This window comes from Sebastes fasciatus, chromosome 20, assembly GCF_043250625.1.
Source record: "Sebastes fasciatus isolate fSebFas1 chromosome 20, fSebFas1.pri, whole genome shotgun sequence".
NCBI lineage: Eukaryota > Metazoa > Chordata > Actinopteri > Perciformes > Sebastidae > Sebastes > Sebastes fasciatus.
In genome coordinates, this window is record NC_133814.1 from 16,476,162 (window position 1) to 16,503,308 (window position 27,147).

Consider the following 27,147-nt stretch of genomic DNA (forward strand, 5'->3'; position numbering starts at 1 on the left):
GTGGTGCAATGTGACAGAGAAAGAGAAAACTGAGCAGAGCCTGTGTGTGATCTGCAGTCCTGAGATTCTTCCTCAGTGATAAACTGAAAGACGCTGAGATATATGCCTCACAATCGTTTCAAGAGGTATCCCTGTCTGAGTCTCCCCTGTGAAACTGTCTAACGAAGGCAAATATGCCAAAAATATACATAAAAAAGGATGGTAAACATGTCATTTGTCCCGCCCTAACAGGTGCAATAGAGCTAAGAGGAGAGTCAGGGAGATGTCAATCAAGTACAGTCTGTTCTGAAAAAAGCTCTAATCAGCCAAATGATTAAAAGCCATGTATGTGCAAGGCCTTTAATGGTTTTAATATGAAGTTGTATCTCAAGTCTGTAACAACACCAAACAACGATTAGACTCATGTTGCTTTGGAAAATGATGTAAACAAATTGAAAAAGGAAAACAGTTGCAACTGATTGATCTTTATTTTGACAATTCAGAAATCTACAACACATGACAGAAGATTAATATTGGAAGATGTGTTGCATGATTCATTTTTCACGTTCATTTTACCACTGCGTTGCAGAGATCCTGGTTGCAGCAAGTGCCACGTGTTGCCGTTGAACGCAACGTACTGCAGGAACCAGCATCCAAGCAACCCACAATGGAGGTGACTTCTGTGGAAACATGGAAAAAGACAGGATGGATCAATAAGTAATGACTCTGAACTGATCCAGGTAATGTTTTCCTTATTGTTTTTTAGTTGAACAGTACACTGAAGGACGGCCTATACTTACTGAATCCATTTACAAAGATGAGGTGGGCACAGACGTCATTTGATCTGCGGCAGGTCTCCCTACATGAGGTGCCTTTACAGATACACCTCAAGGCTTCACCTGGAAAAGAAAAATAGATCATGTTCAACTGTTGTATGCAAACTAGTGCTGCATTTTCACTGCCACAAATGATCGTCCTCTAGCTCTAAAATCAGCTCAAACCAGACACACTGAACACATTATATTATTTTACAGGTATTATTAATCAGCTGCAGATTCTTGAGGAGGATATCAATTCATTTCTGGTGAAATAGGCTGCAGGTGTTTATTGTGTTTCCTGAACATTAACTCACCCTGGCTGACAACCACCAACACCAGAAGAGCGAGAATCACAGTCTTCATGTTTTCACGTGTCTGCACACCGACCTCTGCACGAATGAAGCAAAAGAACAGTGTGAGAAATCAAATGCCATATTTAGCTGAAAGCACTTTCATCATGCATATATGAGAAAAACTTAAAGATATCCCACCTGGTTAACCGTCCTATTGAAGTGTTGATACCTCAGATGCCTACTGCCAGGCTGCCAGCTTCCTTTTTATTGGGACTTGTTGCACAATCGATGTGAATCCAGTGTATCATTAACTCTAAAACTGTCATCTGGGTTTCACTGACATACAGAGTGACTTATCAAGGACAGACATGGATGCAGGAGAAAATACAAATATTTTCAATTGTCATATTGTAAAAATCAGTCCACTCAATGCTAATGTTAGCTTTAAATAGTCTGAGTAATTAAAGTGTAAAAATATTTTTCCTGCATGAAAACATTTGTGAAGCTCAAGTTGAACTTACACCTAGAGATCATTACCCAACAAGTGAAATTTGCACTCCACATATCATTTGGAAAGCAGCATGCAATGTTGAAATAGCACCATTATTTTATTATAAAAACAACACATCACACAAAAATCTGTAGAAATCTTCAAATATTAGAAGTTTAGCTTGAAGGTTCATTATAAACCTTGGAAATTGTAGTTTGACAATCATTTTTTTGGCGCAAAGTCTTATTACTGGGATCTTCTCCAAGAGGTGTGGCCGAAAGCTCCAGAACATTTCTAGTAAGTGGACCTTGTGATGGGATTGGTTTTGCCAAAATCAGAGAAGCTGTTTTGCAACAAACACAAACTTGGCTGAAAATGATCAGACAAACAAGGTTAAAGTCTAATGGAAAGTGAGAAATTGAAGCAAAACAATAGAAAACAGAGGGGATGAAATACATCATTCAAATCAGGATCTTATAAAACACTAAAGTCTTCGCGTTCTTCACCTGGAAATTGGTGACTATTGATATCATGAATAGACCCTAATGTCATTTTTCAAAGCATGCAGTAGATGTTGACACTTTCCAAGTAAACAGACAAAGTATCAACGCCTCAGCTGGTGTCAATTAAAGAAAATCAGATGAAAAGTAATTTGTGTAAACTGAAGCTTTTGGCAACATTATCCCTTTCCCCTGTATGCTATGTATAACATTATTTTATCAATAAATAAATGTCTTTATTTGCAGTTTGGACTAATTACTGCATATTTTATACAGATGCAAAGAGGATGCAATGCCAATGTTGTTGAACTGTTAATTGCAAAAGAAGAAAGGGAAACTGGGGAGGAAAAAAACCTTAAATGGATTATGATTAACACATTATCACTACATAATAAAGTGAAAGCAAATACACACACTGGGTTTTCTTTTCTAACACTTTTTGCAGCATCTCATCTCCCACAAGGTGGTGCAATGTGACCCCGAAAGAGAAAACTGAGCAGAGCCTGTGTGTGATCTGCAGTCCTGAGATTCTTCCTCAGTGATAAACTGAAAGAAGCTGAGATATGTGCCTCACAATCGTTTCAAGAGGTATTCCTGTCTAAGTCTCCCCTGCGAAACTGTTTAATGAAGGCAAATATGCCAAAAATATACATAAAAAATGATGGTAAACATGTCATTTGTCCCGCCCTAAAAGGTGCAATAGAGCTAAGAGGAGAGTCAGTGAGATGTCAATCAAGTACAGTCTTTTCTGAAAAAAGCTCTAGTCAGCCAAATGATTAAAAGCCATGTATGTGCAAGGCCTTTAATGGTTTTAATATGAAGTTGTATCTCCAGTCTGTTTTTTCCCAGAATAAAAGTTTTCTATATAACGCAATAGTTGTAAGTAACATCACACCAAACAACAATTAGACTCATGTTGCTTTGGAAAGTGATATAAACAAATTGAAAAAGGAAAACAGTTGCAACTGATCGATCTTTATTGTGACAATTCAGAAATACACAACACATGACAGTAGATTCATATTCTTACTGGAAGATGTGTTGCATGATTCATTTTTCACGTTAATTTTTTCAGATGCAGAGATCATCGTGACAGCACTCTGCAGACGGGGCCTTTGGAGCTGCATTCAGCTGCATCCATGCAACCCTTAAACTCCACAGCATCTGTGGAAACATGGAAAAAGACAGGATGGATCAATAAGTAATGACTCTGAACTGATCCAGGTAATGTTTTTCCTTATTGTTTTTTAGTTGAACAGTACACTGAAGGAACGGCCTATACTTACGGTTTGAAACGATACCTCGGTAGTGGACACAGACGTCATTTGATCCGCGGCAGGTCTCCCGACATGAGGCGCCTTTACAGTAACACACCAAGGCTTCACCTGGAAAAGAAAAATAGATCATGTTCAACTGTTGTATGCAAACTAGTGCTGCATTTTCACTGCCACAAATGATTGTCCTCTAGCTCTAAAATCAGCTTAAACCAGACACATTAAAGACATAATATTATTTTACATGTATTATTAATCAGCTGCAGATTCTTGTGGAGGATGTCATTTCATTTCTGGTGAAATAGGCTGCAGGTGTTGTTGTGTTTCCTGAACATTAACTCACCCTGACTGACAACCACCAACACCAGAAGAGCGAGAATCACAGTCTTCATGTTTTCACGTGTCTGCACACCGATCTCTGCACGAATGAAGCAAAAGAAAAGTGTGAGAAATCAAATGCCATATTTAGCTGGAAGCACTTTCATCATGCACATATGAGAAAAACTTAAAGATATCCCACCTGGTTAACCGTCCTATTGAAGTGTTGATACCTCAGATGCCTACTGCCAGGCTGCAAGCTTCCTTTATATTGGGACTTGTTGCACAATCGATGTGAATCCAGTGTATCATTAACTCTAAAACTGTCATCTGAGTTTCACTCACAAACAGAGTGACTTATCAAGGCCAGACATGGATGCAGGAGAAAATACAAATATTTTCAATTGTCATATTGTAAAAATCAGTCCACTCAATGCTAATGTTAGCTTTAAATAGTCTGAGTAATTAAAGTGTAAAAATATTTTTCCTGCATGAAAACATTTGTGAAGCTCAAGTTGAACTTACACCTAGAGATCATTACCCAACAAGTGAAATTTGCACTCCACATATCATTTGGAAAGCAGCATGCAATGTTGAAATAGCACCATTATTTTATTATAAAAACAACACATCACACAAAAATCTGTAGAAATCTTCAAATATGAGAAGTTTAGCTTGAAGGTTCATTATAAACCTTGGAAATTGTAGTTCGACAATAATTTTTTTGGCGCAAAGTCTTATTACTGGGATTTTCTCTAAGAGGTGTGGCCGAAAGCTCCAGAACATTTCCAGTAAGTGGACCTTGTGATGGGATTGGTTTTGCCAAAATCAGAGAAGCTGTTTTGCAACAAACACAAACTTGGCTGAAAATTATCAGACAAACAAGGTTAAAGTCTAATGGAAAGTGATAAATTGAAGCAAAACAATAGAAAACAGAGGGGTGGAAATTATGTCATTCAAATAAGGATCTTATTAAACATTAAAGTCTTTGCGTTCTTCACCTGGAAACTGGTGAATATTGATATCATGAATAGACCCTAATGTCATTTTCCAAAGCATGCAGTAGATGTTGACACTTTCCAAGTAAACAGACAACGTATCAACGGCATGAGCTGGTGTTTTCAATAAAAGAAAATCAGATGAAAAGTAATTTGTGTAAACTAAAGCTTTTGGCAACATTATCCCTTTCCCCTGTATGCTCTGTATAAAATCTTTTTTAATTGTTTTTATCAATAAATCAATGTATTTTTTTGCTGCTCGGAATATTTACATATGCATATATTTTATTTTTGGACACTCTTAAAAATAGAAGATATTTGTGTACAAAAACAAGAGAATACAATTCTACATTTTGAATTGTAATTTAGTTGAAAAACAAAAAGCTGATTCAAAAAAGTTAATATACCTGTAACATGTGGAATTACCCTTTAATACGAAGTTGTAAGTATCTCCAGTCTGTTTTTTTTCCCAAAATAAAAGTTTTCTATATAATACACAATAATTGTAAGAAAATTACTTTAAAATGACTTATTGGGGAAGTGAGAACAGGTGAGCAGGAGGTGAGGTGAGCACAGCACTAAAGAGGAACAGGTGAAACTGACCAGGTGGGTCAGATAATAAAAATGGTGGGAAAACACCCAAAGACAGGAATTAAAACCAAACATGAGGAGCGAACAATATAAATAAAATAGGCCAAACAAACACCCAAGACCATGAATAGCGGCTGGAAAAACAACTCAATGCTAACTTTTGAATAGTCTGAGTAACTGATCTGTGAACATGTGTGTATTTATTGTAATAATAGATCACAAAAAAAATTAAAAAAAGATTAGAAAAGCTTAGCTTGAAGGTTCATCATATCGGCAATGGAATTTGTTTTGTTTGTCAACAAATATTTAGCACAAAGTGTACTTCCTTCCAAGGGTTGTGGCTGAAAGCTAAAAAAATAAATTGTTTTATATAAGTTTTTCTTTCTTTAAAAAAAAAAAAAAAAATTAAAATCAGAGAAGCTATTTTGCAACAAAAACAAACTTGAATGAAAATGATCAGATGAAGAAAAATTATAATTGGAAATGAGAAGCTGAAGCACTGCAATAGAAAACAGAGGGGTTGAAAATCTGCTGTTTAAATCAGGATCTTATAAAACCATAAGAAAGTTTTCAGGGAGTTTTAACAAATGTTGTAAAATACTGATTTTGATTCAACCAGCCTGAGGAACTGAGAAAGATCTAAAGCTGAGGAACGTAGACCAAAGAAGCTCTATAGTGACCCTCTGTAAGAAACAAAACACTACATCTCCACTTCTTCTACCAACCAGAACAAAAGTCTCCTTTTTCAAAGAATAAAAGTTTTCTATTTATGTAAATAACACATCAACAATAAGACCCATGTTGTTTTGGAATACCATTAGCAAAACAATGAAAAAGTGAAAAAGGCCAAAAGTTGAAGCTGATTGATCTTTATTAGGACAATGCTATACCACACAACACATGACAGTCTATTATTATTACTGGGAGATGTGTTGCATGATTCATTTTGGACATTCTTTATTGTTGCACTGATCTTCATCATTGCAGCAGCAGCCAGATACATTGGGCTGAGCAGTCATTTCTGCGCATGTTTCTGGAAACAGGCAACCCTGCAAGCCACCTTCAGCTGTGAAAACATGGAAAAAGACAGGATAGATTATTTGACTTTTACAAGTTTTCAATGAAAGCAACTACTCTGAACTGATCCAGGTGATGTATTTTTTCCCCCTATTATGTTTTTTAGTACACCGAGTGAACGGCCTTTACTTACGGGGTCCAGCTTGAATGATGAATCTGCCACAGAGTTGAGTTGATCCGCAAGTCTCCACAGAGTCCAAACATACCCTGTTGCCTCCACAGACACACTGCAAGGCTTCACCTGGGGAAAAAAAGAAAAATCATGTTCAACTGTTGTGTACAAACTAGTGCTGCATTTGCACTGCCACAAATTATTGTTATTTAGCTCTGAAAACAGCTCAAAACAGACACAGTGGAAACTTAATATTATTTTACAGGTATTATTAATCAGCTGCAGATTCTTGTGGAGGATGTCATTTAATTTCTGGTGAAATAGGCTGCAGGTGTTTGTTATGTTTCCTGTTCATTAACTCACCCTGACTGAAAACCACCAACACCAGAAGAGCGAGAATCACAGTCTTCATGTTTTCACGTGTCTGCACACCGACCTCTGCATGAATGAAGCAAAAGTGTGAGAAATCAAATGCCATATTTAGCTGGAAGCACCTTCATCATTGACATATGAAAAAACTTAAAGATATCCCACCTGGTTAATTGTCCTACTGGAGTGTTGATACCTTGTGGCAGCTGCCAATTCTCTGGTGTTTGCTGTTGTTTCCCTTTTCCCTGGTGTTTTTTTGGTTGAGTTGCTGAGTGATTAGAGGGTTATTCAGTTCACCTGTTGCGCAGGGTGTGGGGACTGGCTCTTAAATGATAGTTGAGAGCAGCTTGGTGCATTCCCCTCTTGGCCAATCAGGGTGTAACGACGCCCTTTCTGTAAGGCTTAAAAGAGGAGGGAAACTGCACACCCAGTGTCATTCTGATCTCTCCTTTACTCAATGCAACATGTGTTATCAGCTTTATCAGAAACTCTGGTCTGTTTTGGGCCCTTTTGGGATTCTGTGATCTTTGTGTTTTGTTTGTTGAGAGTGTTGACTCCTAGTTGGGGAAACAAGTTAAGTGCCAACCAATTGGGTTACCTGCACTGGGACGATTAGGTGCTATTTGTGCAACGATCTGGCTTGCCTTACAATAGCCTAACGCCTGCAGGCTGTATTTTTGTATTCTATTCATTTGTTGATTTTCAATGAAACCCTTTATACCCATTTCTTTTAGTGTATTTTATTTGGGAAAACTTTAAAGGAGGGTAAAAGGAAAAACACAAACCAATATTTCAGTTTCCTTAATTGTTTGTTAATATAGAGGCATTTGTTCATTAGCGAAGAGGCATTTGTTCATTATTATTATTAAGAAGGCATTTTATTTTATATTATTATGTGGATGGGAACTGTTTTTCAGTCTTCTGACTGAACAACTAAAGTCTGGGGAACTCAGTACCGCCACAACCTCAGATGCCTGTCAGCCTGCCAGCTTCCTTTCTATTGGGACTTGTTGAGCAATTGATGACATACCAGTGTATCATTAACTCTAAAACTGTCATGTGGGTTTCACTCACAAACAGAGTGACTTATCAAGGCCAGACATGCTGCAAAACCCACTATGACCCCACTGATTCACCTGGAGAAAATACAAATATTTTCAATTGTCATATTGTTAAAATCAGTCTGAGTAATTAAAATGTAAAAGTATCTTTCATGCATGAAGACAAAGCTCAAGTTGAACTTACACCTAGAGATAATTTCCCAACAAGTGAAATGTGTCCTCCACATACCATTTAGAAAGCAGCATGCAATGTTGAAATTGCACCATTATTTTATCGTAAAAACAACACATCACACAAAAATCAGTACAAATCTTCAAATATGAGAAAAGTTTAGCTTGAAGGTTCATTATAAACCTTGGAAATAGTAGTTTGACAATTGTTTGTCGCAAAGTATTGTTACTGGGATTTTCTCCAAGAGGTGTGGCCGAAAGCGCCAGAACATTTCCAGTAAGTGGACCTTGTGATGGGATTGGTTTTGCCAAAGTCAGAGAAGCTGTTTTGCAACAAACACAAACTTGGCTGAAAATGATCACACAAACTGAAACAAACCCTGAAGCTGATACTGAAGCAAAACAATAGAAAACAGAGGGGTGGAAATACGTCATTCAAATCAGGATCTTATAAAACATTAAAGCCATGGATGTGCAAGGCCTTTAATGGTTTTAATATGAAGTTGTATCTCCAGTCTGTTTTTTCCCAGAATAAAAGTTTTCTATATAACGCAATAGTTGTAAGTAACAACACACCGAACAACCATTAGACTCATGTTGCTTTGGAAAGTGATATAAACAAATTGAAAAAGGAAAACAGTTGCAGCTGATTGATCTTTATTATGACAATTCAGAAATACACAACACATGACAGAAGATTAATATTGGAAGATGTGTTGCAAGATTAATTTTTCCCGTTCATTTATCAGTTGCAGAGATCCCAGTCGCAGCAATTGGCAGATATTACGTTGTCAAGATATTTCCACCGGTTGCAGGCATTAGCATCCATGCAACCCCGAATGTGCTCGACCTCTGTGGAAACATGGAAAAAGACAGGATAGATCAATAAGTAATGGCTCTGAACTGATCCAGGTAATGTATTTTTTTCTTATTGTTTCTTAGCTGAACAGTACACTGAAGGAACGGCCTATACTTACGGGAACCAATTTCATAGATGATGCTGTAACAGACTTCATTTGATCCACTGCAGTCTCGCTCACATCCTCGACCCTTACATCGACACCTCAAGGCTTCACCTGGAAAAGAAAAATAATCCATGTTCAATTGTTGTATACAAACTAGTGCTGCATTTTCACTGCCACAAACGATTGTCCTCTAGCTCTAAAATCAGCTTAAACCAGACACACCGAAAACATAATATTATTTTACAGGTATTATTAATCAGCTGCAGATTCTTGTGGAGGATGTCATTTCATTTCTGGTGAAATAGGCTGCAGGTGTTTATTGTGTTTCCTGAACATTAACTCACCCTGGCTGACAACCACCAACACCAGAAGAGCGAGAATCACAGTCTTCATGTTTTCACGTGTCTGCACACCAACCTCTGCATGAATGAAGCAAAAGAACAGTGTGAGAAATCAAATGCCATATTTAGCTGGAAGCACTTTCATCATTCACATATGAGAAAAAATTAAAGATATCCCACCTGGTTAACCGTCCTATTGAAGTTTTGATACCTCAGATGCCTACTGCCAGGCTGCAAGCTTCCTTTATATTGGGACTTGTTGTACAATCGATGTGAATCCAGTGCATCATTAACTCTAAAACTGTCATCTGGGTTTCACTCACACTCAGAGTGACTTATCAAGGCCAGACATGGATGCTGCAAAACCCACTATGACCCCACTGATTCACCAGGAGAAAATACAAATATTTTCAATTGTCATATTGTTAAAATCAGTCTGAGTAATTAAAGTGTAAAAGTATCTTTCATGCATGAAGACAAAGCTCAAGTTGAACTTACACCTAGAGATAATTTCCCAACAAGTGAAATGTGTCCTCCACATACCATTTAGAAAGCAGCATGCAATGTTGAAATAGCACCATTATTTTATCATAAAAACAACACATCACACAAAATCTGTAGAAATCTTCAAATATGAGAAGTTTAGCTTGAAGGTTCATTATAAACCTTGGAAATAGTAGTTTGACAATTGTTTGTCGCAAAGTATTGTTACTGGGATTTTCTCCAAGAGGTGTGGCCGAAAGCGCCAGAACATTTCCAGTAAGTGGACCTTGTGATGGGATTGGTTTTGCCAAGATCAGAGAAGCTGTTTTGCAACAAACACAAACTTGGCTGAAAATGATCAGACAAACAAAGTTAAAGTCTAATGGAAAGTGAGAAACTGAAGCAACAGAGTTGTGGAAATGATGTCATTCAAATCAGGATCTTATAAAACATTAAAGTCTTTGCGTTCTTCACCTGGAAATTGGTGATTATTGATATCATGAATAGACCCTAATGTCATTTTCCAAAGCATACAGTAGATGTTGACACTTTCCAAGTAAACAGACAACGTATCAACGGCTCATCTGGTGTTTTCAATTAAAGAAAATCAGATGGAAAAGTAATTTGTGTAAACTGAAGCTTTTGGCAACATTATCCCCTTCCCCTGCATGCTCTGTATAACATTTTCTTTTAATTGTTTTTATCAATAAATCAATGTATTTTTTTGCTGCTCAGAATATTTACATATGCATATTTTATTTTATTTGTGGACACTCTTAAAAATAGAAGATATTTGTTTACAAAAACAAGAAGATCTTTCCAGAATAAAAATGTTCTATATAATAAACAATAACTGTAAGAAAATGAGTCAAAAATAGTGGTATAAATGGTGAATGACTTACTGGGGAAGTGAGAACAGGTGAGCAGGAGGTGATGTGAGCACAGCACTAATGGGGAACAGGTGAAACTGACCCGATTGTGGGAAAACACCCAAAGACAGGAATTAAAACCAAACATGAGGAGTGAACAATACAAATAAAATAGGCCAAACAAACACCCAATACTGTGAAAAGCGGCTGGAAAAACAAATCTGTTTATTATTATTGTAGAATAAATAGATAACCAACTCAATGCTAACGTTTAAATAGTCTGAGTAACTAATCTGTGTTTATTTATTGTTATAATAGATCGCACAAAAAATGGGAAAACACGAGAAAAGCTTAGCTTGAAGGTTCATCATATCGGCAATGGAATTTGTTTTGTTTGTCAACAAATATTTAGCACAAAGTGTACTTCCTTCCAAGGGTTGTGGCTAAAAGCTAAAAAAAAATCCAGTAAGTGGACCTTTTGATAAGATTTTCTTTTTAAAAACAATCTAAATCAGAGAAGCTATTTTGCAACAAAAACAAACTTGAATGAAAATGAAAAAAGCAAAATTATAATTGGAAATGAGAAGTTGAAGCAGAACAATAGAAAACAGAGGGGTGAAAAATCTGCTATTTAAATCAGGATCTTATGAAACATTAAGAAAGTCTTCAGGGAGTTTTAAGAAATGTAAAATACTGATTTTGATTCAGCCAGCCTGAGGAACTGAGAAAGATCTAAAGTTGAGGAATGTAGACCAAAGAAGCTCTATAGTGACCCTCTGTAAGAAACAAAACACTACATCTCCACTTCTTCTACCAACCAGAACAAACGTCTTTCTATTTATGTAAATAACACATCAACAATAAGACTCATGTCATGAATACCATTAGCAAAACAATGAAAAAGTGATGTATAAAGTGAAAAAGGCCAAAAGTTGAAACTGATTGATCTTTATTAGGACAATGCTACACCACACAACACATGACAGTCGTTTATTATTATGACTGGGAGATCTGTTGCATGATTAATTTTGCACATTCATTTATCTGTTGCACATATCAGTCCTGCAGCACCTGCCAGATGCTACGTTTGAATTAGTCAGCAGTGCACAGTTATGTGCAGTCATGCAACCCTGAATGTAGCTGACATCTGTGAAAAACATGGAAAAAGACAGGATAGATTATTAGACTTTGACAAGTTTTCAATGAAAGTAACAATTCTGAACTGATCCAGGTGATTCTTTTTCCCCCCATTATGTTTTTTAGTACACCGAGTGAACAGCCTTTACTTACGGGGTCCAGCTTGAATGATGATGCTGGCACAGACGTTATTTGATCCGGCACAGGTCTCCACAGGGCCTGAACATATCTTTGAGGTGCCTCCACAGCGACACTGCAAGGCTTCACCTGAAAAAGAAAAATCATGTTCAACTGTTGTATACAAACTAGAGCTGCATTTTGACTGCCACAAATGATTGTTCTTTAGCTCTGAAAACATCTCAAAACAGACACAGTGGAAACTTAATATTAATTGACAGGTATTCATAATCAGCTGCAGATTATTGTGGAGGATGTCATTAAATTTCTGGTGAAATAGGCTGCAGGTGTTGTTGCGTTTCCTGAACATTAACTCACCCTGACTGACAACCACCAACACCAGAAGAGCGAGAAGCACAGTCTTCATGTTTTCACGTGTCTGCACAACGATCTCTGCATGAATGAGGCAAAAGTGTGAGAAATCAAATGCCATATTTACCTGGAAGCACCTTCATCATCGACATATGAAAACAACTTAAAGATATCCCACCTGGTTAATTGTCCTACTGGAGTGTTAATACCTCAGATGCCTACTGCCAGGCTGCCAGCTTCCTTTATATTGGGACTTGTTGCGCAATAGAGGAAATTCCAGTGTATCAATAACTCTGACGCTGTCGTTTGGGTTTCCCTCACAAACAGAGTGACCTATCAAGGCCAGACATGGATGCAGCAAACCCACTATGACCCCACTGATTCACCAGGAGAAAATACAAATATTTTCAATTGTCATATTGTAAAAATCAGCCTACTCAATGCTTGTTAGCTTTAAATAGTCTTAAAGTGTAAAAGTATTTTCCTGCATGAAAACATTTGTGAAGTACAAGGTGAACTTACACCTAAAGATCATTTCCCAACAAGTGAAATTACTGGGATTTTCCCAAGAGGTGTGGACAAAAGCTCCTGAACATTTCTAGTAAGTGGACCTTGTGATGGGATTGGTTTTGCCAAAATCAGAGAAACTGTTTTGCAACAAACATCAAACTTGGCTGAAAATGATCAGACAAACAAAGTTAAAGTCTAATGGAAAGTGATAAATTGAATTAAAACAATAGAAAACAGAGGGGTGGAAATTATGTCATTCAAATCAGGATCTTATAAAACATTAAAGTCTTCACATTCCTCACCTGGAAATTGGTTACTATTGATATCATGAATAGACCCTAATGTCATTTTCCAAAGCATACAGTAGATGTTGACACTTTCCAAGTAAACAGACAAAGTATCAACGGCTCAGCTGGTGTTTTTAATTAAAGAAAATCAGATGAAATGTAATTTGTGTAAACTGAAGCTTTTGTCAACATTATCCCTTTCCCCTGTATGCTATGTATAACATTATTTGATCAATTAATCAATGTATTTATTTTCTGCTCGAACTATTTACTGCATATTTTATACAGATGCAAAGAGGATGCAATGCCAATGTTTTTGAACTGTTAATTGGAAAAGAAAAAAGGGAAACTGGGGAGGAAAAAATCCTTAAATGGATTATGATTAACATATTATCACTACGTGATAAAGTGAAAGCTACTGAACAGTGAAATACACACACTGGGTTTCCTTTCCTAACACTTTTTGCAGCATCTCATCTCCCACAAGGTGGTGCAATGTGACAGAGAAAGAGAAAACTGAGCAGAGCCTGTGTGTGATCTGCAGTCCTGAGATTCTTCCTCAGTGATAAACTGAAAAAAGCTGAGATATGTGCCTCACAATCGTTTCAAGTGGTATTCCTGTCTGAGTCTCCCCTGTGAAACTGTCTAACGAAGGCAAATATGCCAAAAATATACATAAAAAAGGATGGTAAACATGTCATTTGTCCCACCCTAACAGGTGCAATAGAGCTAAGAGGAGAGTCAGGGAGATGTCAATCAAGTACAGTCTGTTCTGAAAAAAGCTCTAATCAGCCAAATGATTAAAAGCCATGTATGTGCAAGGCCTTTAATGGTTTTAATATGAAGTTGTATCTCAAGTCTGTAACAACACCAAACAACGATTAGACTCATGTTGCTTTGGAAAATGATGTAAACAAATTGAAAAAGGAAAACAGTTGCAACTGATTGATCTTTATTTTGACAATTCAGAAATATACAACACATGACAGAAGATTAATATTGGAAGATGTGTTGCATGATTCATTTTTCACGTTCATTTTACCACTGCGTTGCAGAGATCCTGGTTGCAGCAAGTGCCACGTGTTGCCGTTGAACGCAAGATACTGCAGGAACCAGCATCCAAGCAACCCACAATGGAGGTGACTTCTGTGGAAACATGGAAAAAGACAGGATGGATCAATAAGTAATGACTCTGAACTGATCCAGGTAATGTTTTCCTTATTGTTTTTTAGTTGAACAGTACACTGAAGGACGGCCTATACTTACTGAATCCATTTACAAAGATGAGGTGGGCACAGACTTCATTTGATCTGCGGCAGGTCTCCCTACATGAGGTGCCTTTACAGATACACCTCAAGGCTTCACCTGGAAAAGAAAAATAGATCATGTTCAACTGTTGTATACAAACTAGTGCTGCATTTTCACTGCCACAAATGATTGTTCTTAGGCTCTAAAATCAGCTTAAACCAGACACATTAAAAACATAATGTTATTTTACATGTATTAATAATCAGCTGCAGATTCTTGTGGAGGATATCATTTCATTTCTGGTGAAAAAGGGTGCAGGTGTTTATTGTGTTTCCTGAACATTAACTCACCCTGGCTGACAACCACCAACACCAGAAGAGCGAGAATCACAGTCTTCATGTTTTCACGTGTCTGCACACCGATCTCTGCATGAACAAAGCAAAAGAAAAGTGTGAGAAATCAAATGCCATATTTAGCTGGAAGCACATTCATCATGCACAAATGAGAAAAACTTAAAGATATCCCACCTGGTTAACTGTCCTACTGGAGTGTTGATACCTCAGATGCCTACTGCCAGGCTGCCAGCTTCCTTTTTATTGGGACTTGTTGCACAATCGATGTGAATCCAGTGTATCATTAACTCTGAAACTGTCATCTGGGTTTCACTCACACTCAGAGTGACTTATCAAGGCCAGACATGGATGCAGGAGAAAATACAAATATTTTCAATTGTCATATTGTAAAAATCAGTCCACTCAATGCTAATGTTAGCTTTAAATAGTCTGAGTAATTAAAGTGTAAAAATATTTTTCCTGCATGAAAACATTTGTGAGGCTCAAGTTGAACTTACACCTAGAGATCATTACCCAACAAGTGAAATTAGCACTCCACATATCATTTGGAAAGCAGCATGCAATGTTGAAATAGCACCATTATTTTATTATAAAAACAACACATCACACAAAAATCTGTAGAAATCTTCAAATATTAGAAGTTTAGCTTGAAGGTTCATTATAAACCTTGGAAATTGTAGTTTGACAATCATTTTTTTGGCGCAAAGTCTTATTACTGGGATCTTCTCCAAGAGGTGTGGCCGAAAGCTCCAGAACATTTCCAGTAAGTGGACCTTGTGATGGGATTGGTTTTGCCAAAATCAGAGAAGCTGTTTTGCAACAAACACAAACTTGGCTGAAAATGATCAGACAAACAAAGTTAAAGTCTAATGGAAAGTGATAAATTGAAGCAAAACAATAGAAAACAGAGGGGTGGAAATTATGTCATTCAAATAAGAATCTTATAAAACATTAAAGTCTTCGCGTTCTTCACCTGGAAACTGGTGAATATTGATATCATGAATAGACCCTAATGTCATTTTCCAAAGCATGCAGTAGATGTTGACACTTTCCAAGTAAACAGACAACGTATCAACGGCTCAGCTGGTGTTTTCAATAAAAGAAAATCAGATGAAAAGTAATTTGTGTAAACTAAAGCTTTTGGCAACATTATCCCTTTCCCCTGCATGCTCTGTATAACATCTTTTTTAACTGTTTTTATCAATAAATCAATGTATTTTTTTGCTGCTCGGACTATTTACATATGCATATTTTATTTTATTTTTGGACACTCTTAAAAATAGAAGATATTTGTGTACAAAAACAAGAGAATACAATTCTACATTTTGAATTGTAATTTAGTTGAAAAACAAAAAGCTGATTCAAAAAAGTTAATATACCTGTAACATGCGGAATTAGCCTTTAATACGAAGTTGTAAGTATCTCCAGTCTGTTTTTTTTCCCCAAAATAAAAGTTTTCTATATAATACACAATAATTGTAAGAAAATTAGTTTAAAATGACTTATTGGGGAAGTGAGAACAGGTGAGCAGGAGGTGAGGTGAGCACAGCACTAAAGAGGAACAGGTGAAACTGACCAGGTGGGTCAGACAATAAAAATGGCGGGAAAACACCCAAAGACAGGAATTAAAACCAAACATGAGGAGCGAACAATATAAATAAAATAGGCCAAACAAACACCCAAGACCATGAAAAGCGGCTGGAAAAACAACTCAATGCTAACTTTTGAATAGTCTGAGTAACTGATCTGTGAACATGTGTGTATTTATTGTAATAATAGATCACAAAAAAATTAAAAAAAGATTAGAAATGCTTAGCTTGAAGGTCCATCATATCGGCAATGGAATTTGTTTTGTTTGTCAACAAATATTTAGCACAAAGTGTACTTCCTTCCAAGGGTTGTGGCTGAAAGCTAAAAAAAAAATTTGTTTTATATAAGTTTTTCTTTCTTTAAAAAAAAAATAAAAATTAAAATCAGAGAAGCTATTTTGCAACAAAAACAAACTTGAATGAAAATGATCAGATGAAGAAAAATTATAATTGGAAATGAGAAGCTGAAGCACTGCAATAGAAAACAGAGGGGTTGAAAATCTGCTGTTTAAATCAGGATCTTATAAAACCATAAGAAAGTTTTCAGGGAGTTTTAAGAAATGTAAAATACTGATTTTGATTCAACCAGCCTGAGGAACTGAGAAAGATCTAAAGCTGAGGAATGTAGACCAAAGAAGCTCTATAGTGACCCTCTGTAAGAAACAAAACACTACATCTCCACTTCTTCTACCAACCAGAACAAAAATCTCCTTTTTCAAAGAATAAAAGTTTTCTATTTATGTAAATAACACATCAACAATAAGACCCATGTTGTTTTGGAATACCATTAGCAAAACAATTAAAAAGTGAAAAAGGCCAAAAGTTGAAACTGATTGATCTTTATTAGGACAATGCTACACCACACAACACATGACAGTCTATTATTATTACTGGGAGATGTGCTGCATGATTCATTTTGGACATTCTTTATTGTTGCACTGATCTTCATCATTGCAGCAACAGCCAGATACATTGGGCTGAGCAGTCATTTCTGCGCATGTTTCTGGAAACAGGCAACCCTGCAAGCCACCTTCAGCTGTGAAAACATGGAAAAAGACAGGATAGATTATTTGACTTTTACAAGTTTTCAATGAAAGCAACTACTCTGAACTGATCCAGGTGATGTATTTTTTCCCCCTATTATGTTTTTTAGTACACCGAGTGAACGGCCTTTACTTACGGGGTCCAGCTTGAATGATGAATCTGCCACAGAGTTGAGTTGATCCGCAAGTCTCCACAGAGTCCAAACATACCCTGTTGCCTCCACAGACACACTGCAAGGCTTCACCTGGGGAAAAAAAGAAAAATCATGTTCAACTGTTGTGTACAAACTAGTGCTGCATTTGCACTGCCACAAATTATTGTTATTTAGCTCTGAAAACAGCTCAAAACAGACACAGTGGAAACTTAATATTATTTTACAGGTATTATTAATCAGCTGCAGATTCTTGTGGAGGATGTCATTTAATTTCTGGTGAAATAGGCTGCAGGTGTTTGTTATGTTTCCTGTACATTAACTCATCCTGGCTGAAAACCACCAACACCAGAAGAGCGAGAATCACAGTCTTCATGTTTTCACGTGTCTGCACACCGACCTCTGCATGAATGAAGCAAAAGTGTGAGAAATCAAATACCATATTTAGCTGGAAGCACCTTCATCATTGACATATGAAAAAACTTAAAGATATCCCACCTGGTTAATTGTCCTACTGGAGTGTTGATACCTCAGATGCCTGTCAGCCTGCCAGCTTCCTTTCTATTGGGACTTGTTGAGCAATTGATGACATACCAGTGTATCATTAACTCTAAAACTGTCATGTGGGTTTCACTCACAAACAGAGTGACTTATCAAGGCCAGACATGGATGCTGCAAAACCCACTATGACCCCACTGATTCACCAGGAGAAAATACAAATATTTTCAATTGTCATATTGTTAAAATCAGTCTGAGTAATTAAAGTGTAAAAGTATCTTTCCTGCATGAAGACAAAGCTCAAGTTGAACTTACACCTAGAGATAATTTCCCAACAAGTGAAATGTGTCCTCCACCTATCATTTGGAAAGCAGCATGCAATGTTGAAATTGCACCATTATTTTATCGTAAAAACAACACATCACACAAAAATCAGTACAAATCTTCAAATATGAGAAAAGTTTAGCTTGAAGGTTCATTATAAACCTTGGAAATAGTAGTTTGACAATTGTTTGTCGCAAAGTATTGTTACTGGGATTTTCTCCAAGAGGTGTGGCCGAAAGCGCCAGAACATTTCCAGTAAGTGGACCTTGTGATGGGATTGGTTTTGCCAAATTCAGAGAAGCTGTTTTGCAACAAACACAAACTTGGCTGAAAATGATCAGACAAACAAAGTTAAAGTCTAATGGAAAGTGAGAAACTGAAGCAACAGAGTTGTGGAAATTATGTCATTCAAATCAGGATCTTATAAAACATTAAAGTCTTCGCCTTCTTCACCTGGAAATTGGTGATTATTGATATCATGAATAGACCCTAATGTCATTTTCGAAAGCATACAGTAGATGTTGACACTTTCCAAGTAAACAGACAACGTATCAACGGCTGAGCTGGTGTTTTCAATTAAAGAAAATCAGATGAAAAGTCATTTGTGTAAACTGAAGCTTTTGGCAACATTATCCCTTTCCCCTGCATGCTCTGTATAACATCTTTTTTAATTGTTTTTATCAATAAATCAATGTATTTTTTTGCTGCTCGGAATATTTACATATGCATATTTTATTTTATTTGTGGACACTCTTAAAAATAGAAGATATTTGTGTACAAAAACAAGAGGATCAAATTCTACATTTTGAATTGTAATTTAGTTGAAAAACACAAAAAGGTGATTCAAAAAAGTTAATATACCTGAAACATGCGGAATTACCCTTTAATAAGAAGTTGTAAATATCCACAGTCTTTTTTTTCCATAATAAAAATTATCTATATTATACACAATAACTGTAAGAAAATGAGTCAAAAATTTGTGGTATAAATGGTGAATGACTTACTGGGGAAGTGAGAACAGATGAGCAGGAGGTGAGGTGAGCACAGCACTAAAGAGGAACAGGTGAAACTGACCAGAGCAGGTCAGACAATAAAAATGGCGGGAAAACACCCAAAGACAGGAATTAAAACCAAACATGAGTGAACAATATAAATAAAATAGGCCAAACAAACACCCAAGACTGTGAAAAGTGGCTGGAAAAACAAATCTGTATTATTGTCATAATTGTAGAATAAATAAATAACCAACTCAATGCTACCGTTTAAATAGTCTGAGTAACTAATCTGTGAACATGTGTTTATTGTAATAACAGATCACACAAAAAATGAGAAAAGATGAGAAAAGCTTAGCTTGAAGGTCCATCATACCGGCAATGGAATTTGTTTTGTTTGTCAACAAATATTTAGCACAAAGTGTACTTCCTTCCAAGGGTTGTGGCTGAAAGCTAAAAAAAAATTCCAGTAAGTCGACCTTTTGATAAGTTTTTCTTTCTTTAAAAAAAAAAAAAATTAAAATCAGAGAAGCTATTTTGCAACAAAAACAAACTTGAATGAAAATGATCAGACGAAGAAAAATTATAATTGGAAATGAGAAGCTGAAGCACAACAATAGAAAACAGAGGGGTGAAAAATCTGCTATTTAAATCAGGATCTTATGAAACATTAAGAAAGTCTTCAGGGAGTTTTAAGAAATGTAAAATACTGATTTTGATTCAGCCAGCCTGAGGAACTGAGAAAGATCTAAAGCTGAGGAATGTAGACCAAAGAAGCTCTATAGTGACCCTCTATAAGAAACAAAACACTACCTCTCCACTTCTTCTTCTACCAACCAGAACAAACGTCTTTCTATTTATGTAAATAACACATCAACAATAAGACTCATGTCATGAATACCATTAGCAAAACAATGAAAAAGTGATGTATAAAGTGAAAAAGGCCAAAAGTTGAAACTGATTGATCTTTATTAGGACAATGCTACACCACACAACACATGACAGTCGTTTATTATTATGACTGGGAGATCTGTTGCATGATTAATTTTGCACATTCATTTATCTGTTGCACATATCAGTCCTGCAGCACCTGCCAGATGCTACGTTTGAATTAGTCAGCAGTGCACAGTTATGTGCAGTCATGCAACCCTGAATGTAGCTGACATCTGTGAAAAACATGGAAAAAGACAGGATAGATTATTAGACTTTGACAAGTTTTCAATGAAAGTAACAATTCTGAACTGATCCAGGAGATTTTTTCCCCCCCTATTATGTTTTTTAGTACACCGAGTGAACAGCCTTTACTTACGGGGTCCAGCTTGAATGATGATGCTGGCACAGACGTTATTTGATCCGGCACAGGTCTCCACAGGGCCTGAACATATCTTTGAGGTGCCTCCACAGCGACACTGCAAGGCTTCACCTGAAAAAGAAAAATCATGTTCAACTGTTGTATACAAACTGGAGCTGCATTTTGACTGCCACAAATGATTGTTCTTTAGCTCTGAAAACATCTCAAAACAGACACAGTGGAAACTTAATATTAATTGACAGGTATTCATAATCAGCTGCAGATTATTGTGGAGGATGTCATTAAATTTCTGGTGAAATAGGCTGCAGGTGTTGTTGCGTTTCCTGAACATTAACTCACCCTGACTGACAACCACCAACACCAGAAGAGCGAGAATCACAGTCTTCATGTTTTCACGTGTCTGCACAACGATCTCTGCATGAATGAAGCAAAAGTGTGAGAAATCAAATGCCATATTTACCTGGAAGCACCTTCATCATCGACATATGAAAACAACTTAAAGATATCCCACCTGGTTAATTGTCCTACTGGAGTGTTAATACCTCAGATGCCTACTGCCAGGCTGCAAGCTTCCTTTATATTGGGACTTGTTGCGCAATAGAGGAAATTCCAGTGTATCATTAAGTCTGACGTTGTCGTTTGGGTTTCCCTCACAAACAGAGTGACTTATCAAGGCCAGACATGGATGCAGCAAACCCACTATGACCCCACTGATTCACCAGGAGAAAATACAAATATTTTCAATTGTCATATTGTAAAAATCAGCCTACTCAATGCTTGTTAGCTTTAAATAGTCTTAAAGTGTAAAAGTATTTTCCTGCAAGAAAACATTTGTGAAGTACAAGTTGAATTTACACCTAAAGATCATTTCCCAACAAGTGAAATTACTGGGATTTTCCCAAGAGGTGTGGACAAAAGCTCCTGAACATTTCCAGTAAGTGGACATTGTGATGGGATTGGTTTTGCCAAAATCAGAGAAGCTGTTTTGCAACAAACACAAACTTGGCTGAAAATGATCAGAACTGAAAAAAAAGAGGAAGCTGATATTGAAGCAAAACAATAGAAACAGAGGGGTGGAAATTAGTATCATTCAAATCAGGATCTTATAAAACATTAAGAAAGTCTTCAGGGAGTTTCAAGAAATGTTGTAAAATACTGATTTTGATTCAGCCAGCCTGAGGAACTGAGAAAGATCTAAAGCTAAGGAACGTAGACCACAGAAGCTCTATAGTGACCCTCTGTAAGAAACAAAACACTACATCTCCACTTCTTCTTCTACCATCCAGAACAAAAGCCTTTTTTTCAAAGAATAAAAGTTTTCTATTTATGTAAATAACACACCAATAAGACTGATGTTGTTTTGGAATACCATTAGCAATACAATGAAAAAGTGATGTATAAAGTGAAAAAAGCCAAAAGTTGCAACTGATTGATCTTTATTAGGACAATGCAACACATGACAGTAGATTGTTATTATTACTGGGAGATGTGTTGCATGATTCATTTTGCACATTCATTTATCTGTTGCACATATCAGTCCTGCAGCACCTGCCAGATGCTATGTTTGAATCAGTCAGCATTGCACAGTTATGTGCAGTCATGCAACCCTGCATGTAGCTGACATCTGTGAAAACATGGAAAAAGACAGGATAGATTATTAGACTTTGACAAGTTTTCAATGAAAGTAGCGACTCTGAACTGATCCAGGTGATGTATACACGCTTAAGGAACAGCCTATACTTACAGGGTCCAATAGGATACTTCAAAACCCACTATGACCCCACTGATTCACCAGAAGAAAACAGAAATATTTTCACTTGTCATATTGTAAAAATCAGCCTACTCAATGCTAATGTTAGCTTTAAATAGTCTTAAAGTGTAAAAGTATTTTTCCTGCATGAAAACATTTGTGAGGCTCAAGTTGAACTTACACCTAGAGATCATTTCCCAACAAGTGGAATTTGCCCTCCACCTGTCATTTGGAAAGCAGCATGCAATGTTGAAATAGCACCATTATTTTACCATAAAAACAACACATCACACAAATTAGTAAAGATCTTCAAATATGAGAAGTTTAGCTTGAAGGTTCATTATAGACCTTGGAAATTGTAGTTTGACAATTTTTTGGCACAAAGTATTGTTACTGGGATTTTCCAAGAGGTGTGGCCGAAAGCTCCTGAACATTGTTGCTGTTTTGCAACAAACAAACTTGGCTGAAAATGATCAGACAAACGAAGTTAAATTCTAATGGAAAGTGAGAAATTGAAGCAAAACAGGTGTGGAAATGATGTCATTCAAATCAGGATCTTATAAAACATTAAAGTCTTCATGTAAGGGAGTTTTAAAGAGGACCTATTATGCTTTTGTGCTTTTTCCCTTTCCTTTAGTGCGTTATATAGTTTTTGTGCATGTTGAAGGTCTGCAAAGTTACAAAGCCCAAAGTCCACGCCAAAGGGAGTTACTCTCCTCCACAGAAACACTGCTCCTGAACTGCCTGAAACGCCTTGCTTGAAGTCCCGCCTTTTCTTCTGTAACGTGGTGATGTCACCAAGTAACACATTTAACAATATTAAGTCAACAATAATAAATGGTTAAAACAGCTTATCCATAAAAACTCCAAATGACCCCCTAGTAAATTAGAAACCCACCCCAACAAAAACAAAAAAAAATACTATAGGCAGGGTACCGTCTTTGGGGAGATTGTAACCCCTCTTTAAACCCACCACGTGAACACACTATGAACTCCATCACTACACTGCAACCAGCACTGCAAATAGATAATGTATGAAACTGTAAAAAGTGACCCATCACCCTTTTGGGCCTACCACACGGCATGCGAAGAGAGGGGAAATACCACGACTAACTTACTCCCCGCAGGTCTCCCACTGCCTAGAAGAACAGAAACAAAAATACAATATAATGTGAATCAGTTAGTTCTGGTTTACAAATATACTGGGAAAACAAAGTTCGGAAACTTGTGTTTGGTCGATTATTTCTCTGTTGTTACAATGCTAATTGGCATTGTATTTTACATCGTTGGAAAGCCTGTTTATATACCTTCGCAATGATGTCCAACTTGTAAGGATCATGCATTTGTGGGATGAGCAGCACAGCTGATTATGTGGGGAGCGCCCAAGAAAAAATTTGCCAAAATGCTCTGCCAATGGTAAACAGTGTATTCTCATAAGGCTACCAGGAAGCCTGCAATGACTGCCCTTCACCATCGACAACACAGACAATGGAACCTGAACATGTGGGGGAATGTCATGTTCAGTGATGAGTCCAGGTTCTGTCTGTGAAAGTTGCATGGCAGGGTCAAAGTATGGAGACGACGTGGAGAATGCTATGCTGATTGTTGCACCGATGGAGTAACAGCTTTTGGTGGGGGCAGTGTCATGGTGGGGGGCGGCATCTCCCTCACTGGTAAAACAAGGCTTGTCATCATTGAAGGCCATCTCAATGCAGTGAGATATCGGGATGAGATTCTGCAGCGAGTGGCGATCCCATATCTCCACAATCTGGGACCCAACTTCATCCTCCAAGATGACAACGCTCGCCCCCACAGAGCCAGGGTTATCACAGACTACCTCCACAATGTGGGAGTAGAGAGAATGGAACGGCCTGCCAAGAGTCCAGACCTCAACCCAATTCAACACTTGTAGGATCAGCTTGGGCGTGCTGTACGTGTTAGAGTGACCAACACAACCACTCTGGCTGACCTGCAACGAACCCTGGTTGAGGAATGGAACGCCATCCCACAGCAGCGTGTGACCAGGTTGGTGACCAGCATGAGGAGGAGGTGCCAGGCTGTTGTGGCTACGTATGGATCTTCCACTCGCTACTGAGGCTCCTGACGGTGTATTAAATGAATCAATATGTCTTGTTTGTTCCTTGTTACTGATAGAGAGTTCAATCATCCAATCCCCCAAACAACTCAAAACAAGAGTCAACACCAACAGGAGAATACACTGTTTACCATTGACGGAGCATACAACAGAGAAATAATCCACCAAACACAAGTTTCCGAACTTTGTTTTTCCAGTTTAGTTAAAAAAGTATTTCAAGTAATAACCAGCACAATGTCTCAGTTTAAGTCCATAAAACAATCAGTTGTCACAATCAGGCTTTGGTGTTACATATAGGCAAAGCAGCAGTCTAGCTTCAATCTGAAAAAAGAAAGAGGAAAAAAGGTAAAAATCAAATGTTTCTGCAAGAATACCTCAGAGGGAGTAACCCTCCTACATTACCAGCCTACTTTAAGTCACCTTACTCCTTAGTAGGGCCCTACTTCACTGCAACAGTGGTGATCACTGGCTCTGCTGTGGCTCAACCCGGGAAGAGGCAAAAGGCTGAATCTTTCCCTAAAAAGGTTAGATTGACCATATTACTCCTGAGATATGATATGAAGTTAACATACTTAAGTTTTTCTGCAAAATACCTTTTCAGTATGGGATTACAGAGCATCAATCTGGACGGCTCAGGACACAGCTGCACTACAAATCTATACACAGAGGAAGTGGTTAAACTCACTATAAAACAATAGAGCCATTTTTTCCCTCCCAAAATCTCTACTTTATCTGAACAAACAGTGTTGACCTGCCACACATCTACCAGGAGTCAGACAAAGAGACTGTAATCACCCACACCTGACCTTATGAAGGCAGGAAGCTCCACTCAACCACACCTACAAGGAGGCGTTGCTCCCTGCCTATGTGCTGGCCCTCACAATTATGACAATGCTAAATGTTACAACCCGGAGTTGGTGTAGGGGTAAAGGGAGTAACATAGAGCCGATGTTATCAGGCAATCACTTGTTTATTTGTGAGTGATTGAAATTAAAGCAAAATAAACCATACAATGGATGGAATTACTACTAAATGAAAACGAGGGTTTAGGGTGGCCGAAAAGGAGAAAACAAGGCACACACCCTAGCCCTGCACAATCCTAACACACAGACAAATTACACAACTACCTCAATGCACCATTAAGTATAAACAAACACGAGTACCTCAAACTAGTTAACATTCAATATCACAATCTAAAGTCCACTGACTCCAGTGGGACTTATACACAATTTCTGGTTAACAATGTCAACACACAATCGAGAGGCACGGGGAACAGATCGATGATAATCACTGCCCCCCTTGGTCTGGTCACAGCTGGCCTTTAATTATTTCCCCCTCGGCCCAGCCGGCTGGTGATTGGCTAATCACTTGTGTCGTGGCAGAGGCAGGACCACAAACGGCGGGAAACAAAGGGCATCCCCCTGAGAGCGTTCCGGAGGCGTGGCCCCGAAGGGAATCTCCAAGACGTGACGTCGTCTTGGAGCGACGGGACAGCTGGACGCACCAAGAGAAAAAGAACACAGGGAACAGCGCCGCACAGCAACATACCACAATACAATACTAACAATACCGAACGGTCACCTCGGCGACCGTAACACCCCCCCACATAAATACAAACCCACCGGAGTTGTCACAACCTCACATCCAACCAATACTCCTTACCCTCTGGACAAGGCGTCGGCCACAATATTTTCTGAACCCTTTTTATGTTTAATCACAAGGTTGCGTTCCTGTACCAGCAGGGCCCAGCGCATGAGCCGCTGGTTGTGGTTATACATCCGCGACAAGAACACGAGCGGATTGTGATCTGTGTAAATCACCAGGGGCAGAGTACAGGAACCGAGGTATACATCAAAGTGTTGCAACGACCACAACAACGCTAACGTCTCTTTCTCAATCGTGGAATAGTTGAACTGATGCTGGTTAAATTTTCTCGAAAAATAACTGACAGGGTGCTCTATCCCATCTGCATCCTCCTGCATTAACACAGCCCCTGCGCCCACGGCGCTTGCGTCTACCTCCAACTTAAAAGGTCGGGCAAAATCGGGGGCAGCGAGGACCGGCGCGTGACACAAAAGGGATTTTACACTTTCAAATGCACGCTGGCACTCCGGAGTCCATTTAAACTCTACCTTGGGACTCGTGAGACTAGTCAGTGGGTGGACCACGGCAGAAAAGTTCCTACAGAAGCTTCTGTAGTACCCTGCCATGCCGAGGAAACGCCGCAATGCACGTCGGGTGCTTAGAACGGGGAACTCGGCTATCGCACTAACTTTAGCCTCGATGGGCCGGACCTCACCCTGACCCACTTGACGACCCAAATACGTGACGGTGCCTTTCCCGAACTCACATTTGGCTAAGTTCAGCTTGAGAGAGGCCCGCGCAAGACGACTGAGCCCTTCAGTTAAGCTGAGCAAGTGTTCAGACCAGGAAGAAGAGTAAACTATCAGGTCATCGAGATATGCGTTGCAGTTGGCCACACCAGCCAGAACAGTGTTTACTAACCGCTGGAAAGTGGCAGGAGCGTTGCACATACCAAACGCCATGACAGTGTACTGAAGAAAGTGGTCTGGTGTTACAAAGGCGGAGATTTCTGACGCGCGCTTAGTCAGCGGCACCTGCCAGTAACCTTTAAGTAAATCCAATTTTGTGACAAATT

General features: G+C 38.1%; 5 long non-coding RNA genes across 7 annotated transcripts; all 5 read right to left on the minus strand.

The window, feature by feature from the left end:
* Positions 1-448: 448 nt before the first annotated feature.
* On the minus strand, positions 449-18,076 carry LOC141758260 (uncharacterized). Of its 3 annotated transcripts, none has more exons than XR_012591843.1 (8): positions 18,016-18,076; positions 12,342-12,416; positions 12,000-12,113; positions 10,743-11,856; positions 9,538-9,691; positions 6,814-6,888; positions 780-878; positions 449-659 (listed from the first exon to the last, which is right to left on the minus strand). It is a non-coding gene; the product is annotated as an uncharacterized LOC141758260 (long non-coding RNA). The 3 variants fall into 3 exon arrangements; XR_012591845.1 differs by lacking the exon at positions 18,016-18,076 and adding an exon at positions 12,514-12,670; XR_012591844.1 differs by lacking the exons at positions 449-659; positions 780-878; positions 6,814-6,888 and adding exons at positions 8,788-8,903; positions 9,029-9,127; positions 9,361-9,435.
* On the minus strand, positions 3,382-4,131 carry LOC141758263 (uncharacterized). Its single transcript, XR_012591849.1, has 3 exons — positions 3,875-4,131; positions 3,698-3,772; positions 3,382-3,465 (listed from the first exon to the last, which is right to left on the minus strand). It is a non-coding gene; the product is annotated as an uncharacterized LOC141758263 (long non-coding RNA).
* LOC141758262 (uncharacterized) lies at positions 14,068-15,072 on the minus strand. The gene is made up of 4 exons (XR_012591848.1): positions 14,908-15,072; positions 14,731-14,805; positions 14,399-14,497; positions 14,068-14,278 (listed from the first exon to the last, which is right to left on the minus strand). It is a non-coding gene; the product is annotated as an uncharacterized LOC141758262 (long non-coding RNA).
* LOC141758265 (uncharacterized) lies at positions 17,146-17,605 on the minus strand. The gene is made up of 2 exons (XR_012591851.1): positions 17,503-17,605; positions 17,146-17,358 (listed from the first exon to the last, which is right to left on the minus strand). It is a non-coding gene; the product is annotated as an uncharacterized LOC141758265 (long non-coding RNA).
* Positions 18,077-20,282: 2,206 nt separating the features above from the next.
* On the minus strand, positions 20,283-21,309 carry LOC141758259 (uncharacterized). The gene is made up of 4 exons (XR_012591842.1): positions 21,155-21,309; positions 20,983-21,057; positions 20,641-20,754; positions 20,283-20,497 (listed from the first exon to the last, which is right to left on the minus strand). It is a non-coding gene; the product is annotated as an uncharacterized LOC141758259 (long non-coding RNA).
* Between the last annotated feature and the right edge of the window lie 5,838 nt (positions 21,310-27,147).